Source organism: Ruditapes philippinarum, unplaced genomic scaffold (assembly GCF_026571515.1).
Source record: "Ruditapes philippinarum isolate M1 unplaced genomic scaffold, ASM2657151v2 ctg329_1_1_1_1, whole genome shotgun sequence".
NCBI classification, from domain to species: Eukaryota; Metazoa; Mollusca; class Bivalvia; order Venerida; family Veneridae; genus Ruditapes; species Ruditapes philippinarum.
Genome location: NW_026863962.1, coordinates 209,890 through 224,817, shown reverse-complemented (window position 1 = coordinate 224,817; position 14,928 = coordinate 209,890). Strand labels below are relative to the sequence as shown.

General features: G+C 36.1%; 1 pseudogene; it reads left to right on the top strand.

Moving 5' to 3' along the window:
• Positions 1-14,928, top strand: part of LOC132723965 (sodium- and chloride-dependent glycine transporter 1-like) — a 108,463-nt pseudogene that overhangs the window by 62,260 nt on the left and 31,275 nt on the right.

Genomic DNA, 14,928 nt, shown 5'->3' with positions numbered 1-14,928 from the left:
ATCAAATTAAATATTTTATGATTATTTTTAGATTGTTATTCATCTGCAATTTCAACAGGCATTGTAAAAGAATATTTTTATGCCACCGCAGCATCTGCGATGCGGTGGCATATAGCGATTCACCTGTGTGTGTGTGTGTTTGTTTGTTTGTGTGTTATACAGATTATATAGTGAACTTAAAAAATCTTCTTGTGAAAAACCACTTGTCCAATTTCAACCAAACTTGGCAGGATTGATCCTTGGGTGAAGGACTTCCAAAGTTGTTCAAAGAATTTCATTCCATGCAGAAATCTGGTTGCCATGGCAACCAAAAGAAATTGTAAGAATAAATTTAAAAAATCTTCTTGTAAAGACCCAAAAAGCCTAGAGCTTAGATATTTTGCATAAGGCATTGTCTGGTAGACCTCTACCAAGATTGTTCAAATTATAGCTTTGGGGTCAAAATTGGCCCCGCCCTGTGGTCATTGATTTTCACTATATGTACATATAGTAAAAACTTAAAATACCTAGACCCAAAAGGCCTAGAGCTTAGATATTTTGCATAAGGCATTGTCTGGTAGACCCTTACCAAGATTGTTCAAATTATAGCCCTGGGGTCAAAATTGGCCCCGCCCCGGGGGTCATTGGTTTTCACTATACGTACATATAGTAAAAACTTTTAAAATACCTTCTTGTAAAGACTCAAAAGGCCTAGAGCTTAGATATTTTGCATAAGGCATTGTCTGGTAGACCTGTACCCAGATTGTTCAAATTATAGCCCTGGGGACAAAAACGGCCCCGCCCCGGGGGTCATTGGTTTTCCTTATATGTATAGAGTAAAAACTTATAGTAAAAACTTTAAAAAAACTTTTTCTAGCAATTGACAAATGCTAGAGGTTAGATATTTTGCATGAACATTGTGAAGTGAATCTCTAGCAAGATTGTTCAAATTATAGCCCTGGGGTCAAAATTGGCCCCGCCCGGGGGTCATTGATTTTCACTATATGTACATATAGTAAAAACTTAAAATATCTTCTTGTAAAGACCCAAAAGGCCTAGAGCTTAGATATTTTGAATAAGGCATTGTCTGGTAGACCTCTACCCAGATTGTTCAAATTATAGCCCTGGGGTCAAAAACGGCCCCACCCCGGGGGTCATTGGTTTTCCTTATATGTATAGAGTAAAAACTTATAGTAAAAACTTTAAAAAAAATTCTTCTAGGAATTGACAAATGCTAGAGGTTAGATATTTTGCATGAACATTGTGAAGAGAATCTCTAGCAAGATTATTCAAATTATAGCCCTGGGGTCAAAATTGCCCCTGCCCTGGGGGTCATTGATTTTTAATATATACATATAGTAAAAAATAAAAAAATCTTATTGTCTGAAGGTACAAGGCTTAGAGCTTTAAAATTAAATTTTGTTAAATGATATCATCTAAAGGTACTCTACCAAAGTTGTTCAAATTTTGCCTCTAGTGTCAAAATTGCCCTGCCCTGGGGGCCATAGGTTTTCCTTAAATGTATATAGTAAAAATGGGAAGAAAGCTACAGCTTAGATATTTGACTTAAAATGTTGTTTGGTGGACCTGTATCAAGATTGTTTTGAATGAAACCCTTGGCCTTGCCCCAAGGGGACAGTGACCTACTTTCTTGTCCTTTGATGTACAGCTATGAAATTTTGACCATGTGCACAGTTTTAGTTGTAAAATTGAACTTTGATATCCGGTGACCTAGTTTTTAGCTCGACTTTTCTATGAAAAGGGGAGTTATCCTACTCGCCCCGGCGTCGGCGTCGGCGTCACACCTTGGTTAAGTTTTTCGTACCACCCCACTTTATTTCAGAAGTATTACAAGTATGGCTTTGAAACTTACCATACTTGTTCACCATCATAACCTCCATCTACAGACAAGAGTACATAACTCTGTCAAGGTTTTTGACAGAATTATGGCCCTTTTTTGACTTAGAAAGTGTATTGAGCTTGGTTAAGTTTTTTGTACCACCTCACTTTATTTCAAAACCATTGGAGGTATTGCTTTGAAACTGACCATACTTGTTTACCATCACGACCTTCATCAACAGACAAGAGGACATAACTCTGTCAAGGTTTTTGACAGAATTATGCCCCTTTTTGACTTAGAAAATACATTGAATATGGGTAAAATCCACTTATTGCCTTAACCCTTTGAGATATTGCTTTGAAACTTTTAATGCTATTTCACATCATTACCCCATCTGTACGCAAGAGAAGGTAACTCTGTCAAGGATTTGTTTTTAAAAATTAAGGCCTTTTATCGACTTAGAATCTTGGTTAAGTTTTTAGTACCAGTCCACTTTTTGACTGAACTGTTTGAGATATTAATTTGAAAGTTGGAATACTTGTTTACAATCATGATTCCCAAACATGTCCAGGAGAAGGTAATTCTGTCAAAGATTTTATTTGAATTATGGCCCTTAACTGTCAATGTTTTGTATTATAGGCAAGCACTAAAAAACTTAAAAAATCTAAAAAAATTCATTCCTATCCACTTGTTCACTTTACCATAAATTATGTCATATAAACATTGCTGTAATATTCAAGGGTATCAAACAACTAGTTCACTTTAAAAATACAGAGATTCTTGTATTGCCTTTTACTGCAAAAACTTTTTTTATTGGCAAGCAATAAAAAAGTCGAGCGCGCTGTCTTACGGACAGCTCTTGTTGATGATGTGACCTACTTTCTTGTCCTTTGATGTACAGCTATGAAACCATGTGCACAGATTAAGATGTAAAGTGAACTTTGATATCAGCTGACCTAGATTTTGACAAAGTGTCTTTCTATGTTGTCCTTTGATGTAGTCGTGAAATTTAAGCTGTGTGAAATATGACCTTCACCACCGAATTCACTAGACTCAAGTGCATTGGTATATTCCTACTCTGATCTTTTATTGGAATAACAATATATTTAACCACTAATCTGATAATAAGAATTAGATAGGTCAGGGATCTATGCATTATGACAATCTTCAATTGTAAAGAAACAAAAAAAATCTATTCCTACACCACTATTTAGTGTTGTATTAATGCGGTGGCATAGCATTTTTCTCAAACGCAATCTTGTTTTATAATTTGTAATTTACGGCAAAATTTTCCAATGCTGAACATCTTTTGAAGACGAAGTTTACTGCTGTTTATTTGACTTGTCAAAAATTGGTCTGATGTGGGTCTTTTAAGTATTTTAACAAATTTCATTTTTACTATCAAATAGGACATAGATATTTTTAGTTCTTTGAAATTTTTATTCGGATATGTGAAATAAAAACCTCTAGGGTTGGCGACTTTTACTAGGTAGGGTCGGGTTCCCCAAAACACAGGTATTTTTTTTAAGCCTAATTTAGATATGACCTTGATTTAAGTGGCTTTGTCCATCAAATTATTAAATTTTGTTAATATTTTCTTAATTTTGTCATTCATTTATGGAAAAGATTTATACTTGGAAAAAACAACAAGTGTGGCAGGATAGACCATTCTGATTTGATTCATACATGGACAAAACAACACTTGTGACCAAACAGACATTTTGAATAATTTAGATATGACCTTGATTTAAAAGGCTTTGACCATCAAATGATTGAATTTTGCTTACATTTTCCTAATTTTGTCATTCATTTATGGAAAAGATTCATACTTGGAAAAAAAAAGCAAACGTGGCAGGACAGACCTTTAAAGTTTTTAGCTCACCTGAGCATAACTTGCTCATGGTGAGCTATTGTGATCCCCCATCGTCCGTCGTCGTGCAACAACATCTCCTCAGAAACCAATGACTGCACAGTAACCAAACTTTACAGGAATTTGGGTGGTCCCCTGCCAAAGTTGTTCAAATGGTTCCGGTCTGCTGCCTAAGTAGGTCACGGAGCCAGAAAAGGAGTTTTAAAAATGCAAAATTAAAAAATCTTCTTGTCTGAAAGTACAAGGCCTAGAGCTTTGATATTTGGTATATGATATCGCCTATAGGTCATCTACCAAAGTTGTTAAAATTATAGCCTTCGGGTCAAAATTGGCTCCGTCCTAGGGGGTCATAGGTTTTCCTTATATGTATATAGTAAAAACCTTAAAAAAATCTTCTTGTCTGAAGGTACAAGGCTTAGAGCTTAGATATTTGGTATATAATATTATCTAGGTCCTCTACCAAAGTTGTTCAAATTATAGCCCTGGGGTCAAAATTGGCCCCGCCCCGGGGGTCATAGGTTTTCCTTATATGTATATAGTAAAAAACTTAAAATCTTCTCATCTGAATTGACAAAGGCTAGAGGTTAGATATTTGGCATGAGGCATTGTGTAGTGGAACTCTACCAAGATTGTTCAAGTTATAGCCATAGGGTGAAAAGTGAATTTAAGACCTGGTAACTTCACTTTAAGGGGAGACGGTCGGTCCCCAATCGGTCATTTAATTTTAAATTTACTCGCTGTTATGATCGGTTGTCATGAGTGATTTTATTTCTGGTTTTCTGTGTAAACGGACATCGGTGACAGAAAGCAAACTCAAACGGGGTTGGATCAGTGATAAAAATGCTGAAATACTATCGGGTTTTATCGTTTGTAAATCGGGCGTAACAGTGATTAATCAGTGTATGATAGCTAGTCATCAGCGGTTAAACACTTTCCGTCAGATATGGCCGGTGATTCATATTTGGTTATCTTTGTCCGATCGGCCATATCGGTGATTAAGAGCCTGCATATCTCGTGATATAGGTTGCTGTCGGTTATTTGTAAAATATTTTCACCGATCAAGAATTTTAAACATGTTTAAAAATTCCAATCGGTAATTTTTTACCGATAAAACTTATCTTTCCCCAATAGAAGTAGATAGGTGGAAAACAGGTGACCAATAGGTGATATCGGTGTTAAATACGTTGTCATCCGTTCACTCCATAATTTGGCTAAAAAAACTACCGATCAATCACTGATGGCTCTGTGTAACTGGGGTTTATATATCAATAGCATTTAGTACTCAGGTGAGCGCATTGGGGCCAATGGCCCCCTTGTTAGTAAAGGGAAAATCTTATCCCCCCCCTTATTTTTCTTTTTAAAGATTTGTTTAAACTGTTTATTTGTTTGCTTTTAGAAGAAGGAAAAATATTGAACATGGCCTCTGCCCAGGGGTGACTCTTGTCATAACTTTACTTCTGTTCAGCAGGATTTGGCAGTCTGTGACTGCTTTTTGTTTGTAAATAATGTCACAATATAAATTGTTTTTGATGTTAGTGAAATGTTTATTCTATTTTTTCTTACTGTAGTGTATATCAAAAGGTGTAGAAAGACATACTTATTTGATATTTAGATTGTAAATTAATTATGAGAATTTATTTTTTATTTAGGAGCAGACCGCTTCTTGACAGATATAGAATCAATGTTAGGTTACAGACCTGGTAAAATTTGGACATGGAGCTGGAAAATAATTGCTCCTTTTGCTTTACTTGTAAGTGATCATTTTGAAATTCTTTTCCACTTCTTAAGTTTAAATTATACACTATAAAACTTGCCTAATATCAGTAAATCTATGACATCAAAGTAGATTTTCATTATATGTATATAGTAAAAAAGTTAGTGTTTATTACAAGAATTAGTCACTAAATGTATTTTCACTGATTTTTGTGTCGCCTCTGCGGAGTAGTGTCAACATATAGGGATCACTTTTTCGTCGTCTCTCCTTCTGTCAGTCCGTCACAAAATTTGTTCGTACTACTCCTCATAAACTACTGGTGCAATTTCACCGAAACTTTACAGGAATGATCAGTACCAGGTCTAGTTGTGCATATCATCAGCATTTTCTGGTTCAACGATTTTTAGCTCATCTGAGCTAGCTCAGGGTGAGCTTTTATGATCATTGAATGTCCATCGTCCATCCACACTTGTTCGTTAACACTCTAGCGGTCACATTATTGCCTCAATCTTCATCAAATTTGGTCAGGATGCTTGCCTAGGTGATAGCTCCGTTTTGTTCGAAACATGGGTCATCTCTGATGAAAAACTAGGTCACAGGAGCTAAAAATAGAAAAATCTTGTTAACACCCTAGTGGTCACATTTTTGACTCAATTGTATTCAAACTTGATCAGGATGCTTGACTAGGTAATTGCTCCGGGTCATCTCGGATGAAAAACTAGGTCACAGGAGCTAAAAATAGAAAAACCTTGTTAACACTCTAGTGGCTACTGTTTTGATCCAAATATCCTGTAAATTGGTCTGAAAGTTTGTTTTGATGATTTCTAGGTCAAGTTCAAACATGTCATCTCAGATGAAAACTAGGTCACACTGCCCAAATATGGAAAAACCTTGTTAACACTCTAGTGGTCACATTTTTGACTCATTTATCATCAAACTTGGTCAGGATGCTTGTCTAGGTAATTGCTCAGATGAGTTCGAACATGGGTCATCTCGCATGAAAAACTAGGTCACTGGAGCTAAAAATAGAAAAATCTTGTTAACACTCTAGTGGATACTGTTTTGATCCAAGTATCCTGGAAATTGGTCTAAAAGTTTGTTTTGATGATTTCTAGGTCAAGTTCGATTATGGCTCACCTGGATAAAAAACTAGGCCACACTGCTCATATATGGGTAATCCTTGTTAACACTCTAGTGGTCACATTTTTGACTCACCTGTCATGAAACTTGGTCAGAATGCATGTCTAGGTTATTGTTCGGATGAGTTCAATGGGTCAGGTGAGCAATCTAGGGCCATCATGGCCCACTTGTTGTCAGAGTTATGGCCCTTTTATAATTTTTATGCCCACCTTCGAAGAAGAGGTGGTATATTGTTTTGCCATTGTTGGTCAGTCAGTCCGTTGGTAGACCACATGGTTTCTGCTGATTATCTTGAAAACTATTCATCACCAATCTTCATATTTCACAATGATTGGTCATAACTAGTAGATGACCCTATTGATTTTGGGGTCACTAGGTCAAAGGTCAAGGTCACATGCACCTTAACCCTTTCCCACATGAGCATATTGTGAAAAATGGCCGTTTTCAGTGAAAAGCCTCGTGTTACAAGTTCTAACTGCTATGAAACTATGAAAAATGCTTCAATACTAATCAAACTTGGCACAAATGGTGACTGGACCATTGCCTTTGTAAGGACTTGCTCAGTCTAAAATTTTCTGTTACCATGGCAACGAGGGGACATCTCAAAATTGCCAAAAATCACTATTTTGCCTCGATTTTTTCCATCAAAATTTATTTCAAAGTGCTGCAAGTTCTCAAGGGATTGAGATAGAGTCAAAGGCTTTTCAGCGTTGGTTACACGTTACCTTATGATCGACCTGGGGTCATTTTCAGCCTCTCACAAGTCCAAAACTTTCTTGGGACTCCGCCCCCCTTCAAACCCCCCAAACAGAAGGGGGCACATCCCCCTTCTGGCAACCCCCTGATGTATCGGTTGGATGGGGGCAGCGCCGAAAAAGTTCTCACTTTTTTTAGCAACATTTCTCAAACAAAAACATGTGTTTGGGGCCCAAATAGGACATTTTTTCACTATTTCAGGCCTTAAAAAGGGGGGGGGGGGTCGAAAGTGCGTTGTTTCGCGTATATATGAGGTAAAGGGTTAAATGTCAGAATGGTTTCTGCTCATTATCTTGAAAACTATTCATTACAAAGTCTTGATATTTCACATACTGATTGGTAATAACCAGTAGATGACCCCTATTTATTTTGAAGTCACTAGGTAAAAGGTCGATGTCACAGGGGCCTTAAATGTCAGAATGGTTTCTGCTTATTATCTTGGTTACTATTTATCACAAAGTCTTCATATTTCACATCTTGATTGGTCATAACTAGTAGATGACCCCCATCGATTTTAGGGTCAAGGGGTCAAAGTCACAATGACCTTGTATGTCAAAACAGTATCAATAACCTGACAACTCATTGGCCTTCAAACTTCACAGATGCATTGCTTTTGGTAAGAAGTTGAGATCACATTGACTTTACAGGTAAAAGGTCACAACAGCTCATGAGCCCTATACCTTCAAACTTTGCAGGTGCATTGGTCTTAGCCAGTGGATAACCCCTATTGATTTAAGGGTCAAAGGTCAAAGTCATATTGACCTTGTAATAAAAGACATTTTCTGACCAATAATTCAACAACTTAATGTGCCTTGTTTGATATTTTCATTAAACTAAAAATGCTTTTGGTATACACATTTCCAGGTCATATGTAATATAACAAATTAGCTGTCATTAAGGAGGACTACATGATGCATATATTATTTGTTAAGATTTGTGAAAACTGCCATGAAATTGGTGCACAACCTTTATGGTCACAATTACCTAGTGACTAGTCATTACCAGTAGATAACCCCTATTGGTTTTTTGGTCACTAGGTTAATATCCTGACCACATGACTAATTGGCTGCCGATAGGGGGCATAAATGTTTTACAAACATATCTTGTTCCTAGGATAAGTTTGAGTGTCTACATGTTAAACAATTAATGGCATACGTTTGTAAATGGTTAAAAACTTGATGATGATGATGATGATGAATCCGACTGGTTTATTTATACTTAAATAAGATTTATTTTACAAAGAAATGAATAATTAATTTAGATAAAAATTGGATCCTCCATTCAGCAGCCACCTGTCTTAAGCAGCCAAAATGACTGCATCTCTTGGCTGGCTGCTTAAGACAGTTTTGACTGTATACCATATAAATATTTGAACATATAAATTTTACATTTGTAATTTAATTTGACATGTACATAAGGTTACCTGTAGATCATTTTAGGTATATGTACAGAAATGAAACAGTGGAATGAAAAAGTTCCACATAAAAAAGCTTACAAACAGATATGCATGCTCTTGTTTACGAGCACATCTGCACAGTGGGGGCATCCTTGTCCTTTGGACACAGTTCTAGTTACAAATACATGGGTCAAAATTGCCCTAATCCCCTAGGGGGTCATTGATTTTCCTTATATGTTTATAGTAAATTTTTTTTTTTTTAAACCCAAAGAGCTAGAGTTTAGATATTAAGCATTAAACATCTTCTAGTGGGTGTCTACAAAATTTGTTCAAATAAAAGCCCTGTGGTAAATAAAAAATTTCCCACGTCCCTGGGGGTCATTGATTTTCCTTGTATGTATCAAGTTAAATCTTCTTTTAAAACACCCGAATTTACTTATAATAGAGAAAAGTTGAAACATAATAGTTAATTCATCCTGAGAAAATTGGATCTTTTAATTATCTGTTGTATAAACATAATTCCCTGATATATAAACAGGGAATCTTAACAGATTACTATGATACAGACAAACTAAGAACTCAAAAGCTTTAGGTTCATTCATGTCTTTGACAATGTCAGAAATGAATGGCCATGACCCTTCAGAATGTTTCTGGGCTTCCAACCAGTAGGGGACTTTTGCATTGCTTGTAATACTTTGATAATTGCTTGTTTGAAAAATTGTAACTGGCAAGAATCTGGGTGGGGCATTTGTGTTTAACAAACATCTTCTTGTTATAACTTAGACTTGCACATTTAAAGTGAAGTTAAACATGTCTTAAAAATCTCTCCTGAAACAAATATTTGGCAGGAAGCATCACATTGTGGTTATTATAAAACATGCCCCTTGGTTTTAAAGTGGTCCCACCAAAGGTGGCATTTAGTTTATACAAACTAATTTAAGGCTTTTTGTGTAAAAGTTAAGTTATTTGCCATGTAGCATAGCCAAGTTTACCTCAACAAAAGTATTAAAAATCATTTGACTTTGGTTTGGGTAAAAAGTGACATGTCTCTATGTCACCCAATTACCTACAGCCATTATGACCCTCATATTTTTATGACCCCCATATGTATAAATAATTTTAACCAGTTTCCTATTCTATTTTACAGGCCATCTTGATTTTTACTTGGATAGATTTCAAGCCAACCAAATACAATGAGGTGATATTTCCAGCCTGGTCTGATGGTCTAGGATGGTTGATATCTTTGTCGTCTATTCTTGCTATACCAACCGTCATGATCTATAAGATTGTTCAACACAAGAGGGCGAGAGGTTGTAGTATTGTGGAGGTATATTTTTTAACATTTTATTATGCCCCCCTTCAAAGAAGTGGGGGTATATTGCTTTGCATATGTCTGTTGATCAATTGGTCCGTAGACCAAATGGTTTCTGATCAATAACTGAAGAATGCTTAGGCCTTGGTATGAGGTTGTTCAAGACCAGAAGATGACCCCTATTGTTTTTCGGGTCTTAGGTCAAAGGACAAGGTCAATTTTGACCTTGGATGTCAATATGGTTTCCAATTAATAACTCAACAACTCGTTGGACTTTGACGTTCATACTTCACTGGTGCATTGGTCTTGGCCTGTAGATGACCCTTATTGATTTTGAGGTCAAGGGGTTAAAGGTCATATTGACCTTGTAGGTAAAAACTGTTTCTGATCAATAACATGACAACCCATGGACATTTGGCCCTCAAACTTCGTAGTTGCATTGGTCTTGGCCAGTAGATGACCCCTATTGATTTTGGGATCAAAGGTAAAGGTCAATTTAACCTAGGTAAAAATGATTTCCAATCAATAACTTGACAACCTATGGGCCCTTGGCCCTCAAACTGCAAAGGTGCATTGGTCTTGGCCAGTAGATTACACCTATTGATTTTATTGAAATAACTAAAGATTGTACTCATTCAAGTCTCATCTTATTGATTATTTGACATTACATAAACATAAAATTTAAATACTTTGTGGACCATTTTAAAAGTAAAAGTTAGTGGCCCTGAACTTTTACATTTGCATTTCTTTAGTTGTCTCAACTCATTTGATCCCTAACTTGTTAGTGGTTTATTGCAAATTATTTACGAAACAATTTTAATCAAACAAATAGTAATGTGACTGGTAACTAAGCTTTTTTAACACATCAACATCAGTATACTTCTTTCTTTTCATGTGTTGCTCCACGGCTTGTACTTGTTTACTGAAGCCGTGGTTGCATCAGGTAAGTTGTACTTACCAACTTAAACATGACACGGCGGCAAAGCATAACTTGCATGTTGCTAAACTCAAAGCATTCCCACACCTTTTATTTCAGTTTTGTTGAAGTACTTTTTAGATTCATTTTTTGTACATTGATGTTTGAAGCCATTCTGATTTACTTTTAGAAACTACAACATTACGCGCTCACTGATTGAATGACTGAGTTAAATTAACCAATCGTATTTCACATAATAAAGCGGTATACTAGTTAGAGAGGGACTAAAACTCTGCGATGCGGTGGCATATAGCGATTCACCTGTGTGTGTGTTTGTGTGTGTGTTTGTGTGTGTGTTATATAGATTATATAGTGGACTTAAAAAATCTTCTTGTGAAAAACCACTAGTCCAATTTCAACCAAACTTGGCAGGATTGATCCTTGGGTGAAGGGCTTCAAAACTTGTTCAAGGAATTTCATTCCATGCAGAAATCTGGTTGCCATGGCAACCAAAAGGAATTATAAGAATAAATTAAAAAAATCTTCTTGTTAAGACCCAAAAGGCCTAGAGCTTAGATATTTTGCATAAGGCATTGTCTGGTAGACCTCTAACAAGATTGTTGAAATTATAGCACTGGGGTCAAAATTGGCCCCGCCCCGGGGGTCATTGATTTTAACTATATGTACATATAGTAAAAACTTAAAATACCTTCTTGTAAAGACCTAAAAGGCCTAGAGCTTAGATATTTTGCATAAGGCATTGTCTGGTAGACCTCTACCCAGATTGTTCAAATTATAGCCCTGGGGGTCAAAATCGGCCCCATCCAGGGGGTCATTGGTTTTCCTTATATGTATATAGTAAAAACTTTAAAAAAAAATCTTCTTGCAATTGACAAATGCTAGAGGTTAGATATTTTGCTTGAAACATTGTGTTGTAAACCTCTAGCAAGATTGTTCAAATTATAGCCCTGGGGTCAAAATTGCCCCCGCCCTGGGGGTCATTGATTTCAATAGTATAATATACATATAGTAAAAAATCAAAAAATCTTATTGACTGAAGGTACAAGGCTTAGAGCTTTAATATTTGTTAAATAATATCATCTATAGGTACTCTACCAAAGTTGTTCAAATTTTGCCTCTAGTGTCAAAATTAGCCCCGCACCGGGGGCCATAGGTTTTCCTTATATGTATATAGTAAAACCTCTCTAAATTTACAAAGGCTAGAGTTAAGATGTTTTGCATGAAACATTGTGTAATGAACCTCTAGCAAGATTTTACAAATTATAGCCTTGGGGTCAAAATTGGCCCCACCCCCAGGGGTCATTGATTTTCACTATGTACATATAGTAAAAAATTAAAAAAATTCTCTTGTCTGAAGGTAGAAGGCTTAAAGCTTTGATATTTGGTATATAGTATCATTTATGGGTCCTCTACTAAAGTTGTTATACCCCCACCACAAAATGTGGGGGGGGCTATAATGGATTCGCTTTGTCGCGTCGGTCGGTCGGTCCGTCCGTCTCCATTTTCGTGTCCGCTCTATAACTCCTATACCACTTGAAGGATTTTCTTCAAACTTGGCTCAAATGTTCACCTCAGCAAGGGGATGGCAGAACCCATGTTGCCCATGTGTCAGCTCAAAGTCAAGGTCACAATTGAAGGTCAAATTATCAAACACAATCATATATTAGACAGTATGTCGTGTCCGCTCTGTAAGTCCTACAATAATTGAAAGATTTTCTTCAAACTTGGTTCAAATGTTCACCTCAACAAGGGATGTGCAGAACTTATGTTGCCCATGTGTCATCTTAAGGTCAAGGTCACAATTGAAGGTCAAATCAAACAATCAAATATTACACAATATGTCGTGTCTGCTCTGTAAGTCCTACACTTATTGAAAGATTTTCTTCAAACTTGGTTCAAATGTTCACTTCATCAAGGGGATGTGCAGAACCCATGTTGCCCATGTGTCATCTTGAGGTCAAGGTCACAATTGAAGGTCAAATATCAACAATCAAATATTACGCAGTATGTCATGTCTGCTCTGTAAGTCCTACACTTATTGAGAGATTGTCTTCAAACTTGGCTCAAATGTTCACCTCAACAAGGGGATGTGCAGAACCCATGTCACCTTTTGCCGGCTTAAGGTCAAGGTCACAATTGAAGGTCAAATATCAAACAATCAAATATTACGCAGTATGTCGCGTCCGCTCTGTAAAGTCCTACACTAATTGAGAGATTTTCTTCAAACTTGGCTCAAATGTTCACCTCAACAAGGGGATGTGCAGAACCCATGTCACCCTTTTGCTGGCTTAAGGTCAAGGTCACATTTGAAGGTCAAATTTGACTTAGAAAATGTTCTTAAATTTTAACATATATCTGAATATTTCTGAATCTAGGAAAGGTATTTGGTTTGAAACTTAAAAATATATATGAAATGTCACAATTAAGATATGCTGGTCAAGTTTCATAACTCTGTATTGCATTTAAACAAAGTTTATGCCCCTTTTTAATCTTCAAATTTACATACAATCACATATTAGACAATATGTCGTGTCGGCTCTATAAATCCTATACTAATGAAGAATTTTATTCAAACTTTACTCAAATGTTCACCTAAACAAGGTTATGTGCAGAATCCATGTCACCTTGTGCAGTCCTAAAAGTCAAGGTCAAAAATTGACTTAGAAAATGTTCTTAGATTTTAACATGTTCTTGAATATTCTCTGAAACTAGCACAGGTATTTGCTTGAAACTTAAAAAAGATATATGAGGTGTCACAATTACGATATGCAGGTCAAGTTTCATAACTCAGTATTGCATTTTGACAAAGTTATGCCCCTTTTTAAGTCTTTAAATTTACATACAATCAATACTAGAATATATGTTGTGTCCGCTCTATAAATCTATACTAATGGAAGGATTTTCTTAAAACTTTACTCAAATGTACACCCCAATTGGGCGATGTGCAGAACCCATCTTACCCTTGTGCCAGCTTAAGGTCAAGGCCACACTTGAAGGTCAAAAATTGACTTACAAAAAGTTTAGTATATTGGGAAAATGTAAGGTTATTTGTAACTGTTTCGAACATGATTTGATAATAGATATTTATACTATTACCTGTACAATAAGTCTTTTTTTCAACAGAGATAATTTCTTTTTATGTATTTGTGCGACTTAAGTTATTTCCTTAACCACCTTTCCAAGTCGTCTTCTGTCAAGGACATTGGTGGGGGTATGAATCGCATTCAGCGATAGTTCTAGTTTTAATTATGCTCCTAGTGTAAAAATTGCCCTGCCCCAGAGGCAATAGTTTTCCTTATATGTATAAAGTAAAAACTTGAAAAATCTTCTTCTCTGAATTGACAAAGGCTTGAGGTTAAATATATGGCATGAGTTTTTGCCAAGTGAACCTCTACTAAGATTGTTCAAATTATAGCCCTGGGGTCAAAATTGGTTCTGCCCCGGGGGTCATTGATTTTCATTATGTACATATAGTAAAAAAAAAAAAAAATATTTTTGTTTGAAGGTACAAGTCATAGAGCTTTGATGGTTGATATATAATATCATTTATAGGTCCTCTACCAAAGTTGTTCAAATTTTTCCCCTGGTGTCAAAATTGGCCCTGACGGGGGCAGTGATTCTCATTATGTACACATAGTAAAAACAGAAAATAAAACAAATGTTTTCTGAATGGGAGAAAGCTACAGCTTAGATATTTGACTTGAAATGTTGTTTGGTGGACCTGTATCAAGATTGTTTTTAATTAAACCCTTAGATCAAAATTTTGTCTTGCCCAAGGGGACAGTGACCTACTTTCTTGTCCTTTGATGTACAGCAATGAAATTTTGACCATGTGCACAGTTTTAGTTGTAAAATTGAACTTTGATATCAAGTGACCTAGATTTTGATGATGTGAACTACTTTCTTGTCCTTTGATGTACAGCTATGAAATTTGAACCATGCGGTGGCATAGCATTTTTCTCAAATGCAATCTTGTTAAGTCTT